The sequence below is a fragment of the Somniosus microcephalus genome, chromosome 7 (assembly GCF_052327205.1).
Source record: "Somniosus microcephalus isolate GS21.2 chromosome 7, FLI_Smic_1.0, whole genome shotgun sequence".
NCBI classification, from domain to species: Eukaryota; Metazoa; Chordata; class Chondrichthyes; order Squaliformes; family Somniosidae; genus Somniosus; species Somniosus microcephalus.
Window position 1 is genome coordinate 203,983,663 of NC_140993.1, and position 5,207 is coordinate 203,988,869.

Below are 5,207 nucleotides of genomic sequence, written 5' to 3' on the forward strand. Positions count from 1 at the left end.
CTCCAATTATTCAAGAGCAAAATGGCATATTACAGCTGCAATTTCTGAGAGAAATTGTCAGACAAGTTAGATTGTGCAAGGCCACACATACTGCAAATGGGTTTGGGGAGCTATTGTGCCATCAGCTTAAGGATATGAACGTTCCGCAGAACAGTGGAGAGGTTTGTGAGGATGATATAGGCTCAAGGTCTCCAGTGTGGTGTGCAAACTTATTTCAAGTGGCTTCAGCATTTAATCAGGTCCATTTCTCCTTTTGAATTATTTTTTAACACAGTTTCTTATAAAAATCAAACTAGCTGGATGTAAATTTTCACATACTGTAACCAAATGTTTTAACCCTTTAATTTGTCCTGGGAGCAACAGTATGTGTTCATGTGAATTTAAACATGGGCTAACCAAATTAGTAACAATACTGTGGAGGAGGAATTCCTGGAGTGTTTACGGGATGGTTTCCTGGACCAATATGTCGAGGAACCAACCAGAGATCAGACCATCTTAGACTGGGTATTATGTAACGAGAAAGGATTAATTAGCAATTTTGTTGTACGAGGCCCCTTGGGTCGGAGCGATCATAATATGATCGAATTCTTCATTAAGATGGAGAATGAAGTAGTTGACTCAGAGACTAGGGTCCTAAATTTAAATAAAGGAAACTACAATTGTCTGAGGCACGAGTTGGGTAGGATTGATTGGGGAATGTTACTCAAAGGGTTGACGGTGGATAGGCAATGGCAAACATTCAAAGACCGCATGGATGAACTACAGAATTTGTTCATCCCAGCTTGGCATAAAAATAAAACAAAAGAGGTGACTCAACCGTGGCTAACAAGGGAAATTAGGGATAACATAAGATCCAAGGAGAGGACATATAAATTGGCCAGAAAAAGCAGTAAACCTGAGGACTGGAAGCAGTTTAGGATTCAACAAAGAAGGACAAAGGGATTAATTAAGAAAGCGAAAATAGAATATGAGAGTAAGCTTGCGGGGAACATAAAAACTGACTGTAAAAGCTTTTATAGATATGTGAAGAGAAAAAGATTGGTGAAGTCAAGCGTAGGTCCCTTGCAGTCAGAATCAGGGGAATTTATAATGGGGAACTAAGAAATGGCTGACCAATTAAATACATATTTTGGGTCTGTCTTCACAAAGGAGGACACAAATAACCTCCCAGAAATGTCGGGGAACATAGGGTCTGATGAAAGGGAGGAACTGAAAGAAATCAGTATTTGTAGGGAAATGGTGTTAGGGAAATTGATGGGATTGAAGGCCGATAAATCCCCAAGGCCTGATAATCTACATCCTAGGGTACTTAAGGAAGTGGCCCTAGAAATAGTAGATGCATTGCTGATCATCTTCCAACATTCGATGGAATCTGGAACAGTACCCATTGATTGGAGGGTAGCGAATGTTACCCCACTATTCAAAAAAGGTGGTAGAGAGAAAACGGAATTACAGACCGGTAAGCCTGACATCGGTAGTGGGGAAAATGCTAGAGTCCATTATAAAAGATGTAATAGCAGAGCACTTGGAAAACAGTGACAGGATCGGACAAAGTCAACATGGATTTACAAAAGGTAAATCGTGCTTGACTAATCTACTGGAATTTTTTGAGGATGTAACTGGTAAAATAGATAAGGGAGAACCAGTGGATGTGGTGTATTTGGACTTTCAGAAGGCTTTCGATAAGGTCCCGCATAAGAGAATAGCGTGTAAAGTTAAAGCACATGGGATTGGGGGCATGGCACTGACTTGGATAGAGAACTGGTTGGCAGACAGAAAGCCAAGAGTTGGAATAAACGGGTTTTTTTCCGAGTGGCAGGCAGTGACTAGTGGGGTACCGCAGGGATCGGTCCTTGGACCCCAGCTATTCACAATATGTATTCATGATCTAGACATAATATCTCCAAATTTGCAGACGACACAAAGCTGGGTGGGCGGGTGTGCTGTGAGGAGGATTCCGAGAAACTCCAGCATGATTTGGATAGCTTGGGTGATTATATTGCATCTGCCATGCTTTTGCCCAATGTGGATAAATGTGAGGTTATCCACTTTGGTGGCAAAAACAGGAAGGCAGATTATTATCTGAATGGCAATAGATTGGGAGAAGGGGAAGTGCAACGAGACCTGGGTGTCCTTGTGCACCAGTCGCTGAAGGTAAGCAGGCGGTTAAGGCGGCAAATGGTATGTTGGCCTTCATAGTGAGAGGCTTTGAGTACAGGAACAAGGATGTCTTGCTGCAGTTGTACAGGGCCTTGGTGAGACCACATCTTGAGTATAGTGTGCAGTTTTGGTCACCTTATCTGAGGAAGGATGTTCTTGCCATGGAAGGAGTCCAGCGAAGATTCACCAGGCTGATACCTGGGATGGCAGGAATGACGTATGAGGAGAGATTGGGTCGATTGGGCTTGTACTCGCTGGAGTTTAGAAGAATGAGAGGGGATCTCATTGAAACTTATAAAATTCTGACAGGACTGGACAGACTAGATGCAGGAAGGATGTTCCCAATGGTCGGGGAGTCCAGAACCAGGGGTCACAGTCTAAGGATAAGGGGTAGGCCATTTAGGACTGAGATGAGGAGGAATTTCTTCACCCAGAGAGTGGTGAAACTGTGGAATTCTCTACCACAGAAGGCAGTAGAGGCCAATATATTCAAGAAGGAGTTGGATATATTTCTTAAGGCTAAAGGGATCAAGGGGTATGGGGAGAAAGCAGGGACCGGGTATTGAATTTGGATGATCAGCCATGATCACATTGAATGGCGGAGCAGGCTCGAGGGGCCGAATGGGCTACTCCTGCTCCTATCTTCTATGTTTCTATGTAACATAATTCAAGCAAGGGAGCTGATCTCCAGCGTGACAACTAGAATAAATAGGGGTGTCAAATAAACGGCCCATGATCCCGCTTAAGGTTGTCATGTATCCTCAATGGGACACAAATCTCCTGGGAGCTGCTTCTAACAGTCTGGGACAACTGTGCCTTTTAGACACTAAGATTGATCTTGGGGAGGTGGCTGTGTCGGGGCGTTAAGCACGATCTCGGTGGGGGGGGGGGGGGGGGAAGTCGGGACATTAAGATCGATCTTGGAGGGAGGGGGTGTGGGGGAAGTTCAGGACATTAAGAACAATCTCAGGGGGCAGGATATTATGATCGATCTCGGGAGGTTGGTGGGGGGGTCACGATATTAAGATCGATCCGGGGGGGGGCTTCGGGTCATGCAGATCGATCTCCCGGGGGGGCGGTCAGGACATTAGGATCGGAACTCAGGGGGGGCGGGGGGTTGGGACATTAAGATTGATCTCTGGGGGCGGGGGAGGTGATGAGGAAATTAGGATTGGAACTCGGGGGAGGGGGGGGCATTGGGACATTAAGATTGATCTCTTGGGGGGGGGGGTGATCAGGGCATTAGGATCGGGACTCGGCGGCGGAGGGGGGCAGGCAGTTAGGAGACTGAGATTACGATGGGGAAATTGGGGTTCGGGGTGGTGGGGGATAGTGAAACTGAGGAATGGGGGTCAGAGCGATTGGGGCTTGGGCGATGGGGAAGAGAGAAACTGGGGCTTGAAGGACTCAGGAGAGGGGGGTGGGGACATTAAGATCGATCTCTGGGGGTGGGGTGGGCAGGCGGGACATTACGATCTACCTCGGAGAGGGGAGCAGGGACATTAAGCTCGATCTTGGGGGGGGGGGGGGGGTCGAGACATCATAATCAGATCTCGGTGGGCAGGGTTAAGACAGTAAGATCAAGACTCGAGGTGGGGGGGTGGTCAGGAGACTGGTATTGGGTGGTGGGGAAACTGGGGTTCGGGACGGGGGAAAGTGTGAAACTGAGGAATGGAGGTGAGAGCAATTGGGCTTAGGCGAAGGGGAAGAGGGAAACTGGGGGTTGAAGGGATCAGGGCTTGGCTGGAGGGGGGGTGGGGGAGAGTGGAATGCGGTGGTGTGGGTGTGGGGCTCAACATTTCCTGCCAATCAGGGAACAGGAGCAATATGGTGAGTGGGAGCAGTGCTGAGGAGCAGCCAGTAAAAGGGTTTGTGAAACCTGGGGACCTTTAGGCAAACAGTGAAAGATTGTTCCACTGATGGATGAATGGGGAACAAGGGGATGGAGACCGGGGATTCTCACTGCACTCAGGGAGCATCACAAGCTCCAATACATGGAGGAGATGCAGGAGAGCAGTGTAGGGGCAGGTAGCGGCCCACAGTGGTAATGTGGAGCTGGGAAGGAGCACTCCTGCTCCTCCACACTCCATCGAAGGAGAAGGAAAAATTAATTTCCCAACTATTTCTTCAGTGGTCCCTTTAAGGACTGCTGTTTAGGCTGCTGTAGAACTAGAAAAACTAGTCAGAGCTTGCAGGGTGCATGCTCCACCTAGATTTCCACATTTTCCTGAAATAGGTGCAGGACCCTTCTTTGCATATTTAAATTGATCCAACGCTGATTTCCGACAGCCACTAGGTCCACCTAAACACAGTGAGAACCAATATGGGAAGAAGCCATGCCGCTGGTACGGATTAGGTGCAGGGCCTCACGCCCAGAAATTGGTATACATTGCACCCATTTTGCCCAAAAAACAGGCGAAATGCATACCAATTTCTGCCCCAGTGTGTCCAAATAATTGTTGCTGAATGTGGCCCACGCCAAGTGCCAGGATGTCAGATCAGGCCCACCATGTAAATTGAATTTGACACCCCTGAACTAGAGTGAGCGGCAAACCTGCTGTTGCTGGGCTGTTAGCACACTGTGGTATGATGACAATTTGTCTTTTATTGCACGGGGGAAGAATAGAAAAAAGAAAATGTAAATTGTTTAGGCAATCAGTGATAGAAGTGGAATCGATAGACTTTCCCACCAGCTTTTTTGGGGGGGCAGGGGTGGAATGTGGAGTAATGGGCGGGGAGGGGGGGAGGTTAATTTGCAGGAGGAGAGAATAAAGAATTATAAAGCCCCATTTTAATCCAAAATTATGCAAAGCCTTTTGGATAATCATACCAACTGCTGAGATCCAGGGATATTGATTATGAAAGGGACCAGAGAAATCTGGGACTATGTTTAAACTGTTACAAAATAGTAACTGGGTAGGTGGGATTTGAGGCAGTAACTGAACAGGACGAGCTGCAGCCATGGAAACAAACACTGGCAGATTGTCAGACGAGTATGAGCGGCTGCTTCTGGGTAATGGCTTGTGACAGACATTACCGAGTATCAG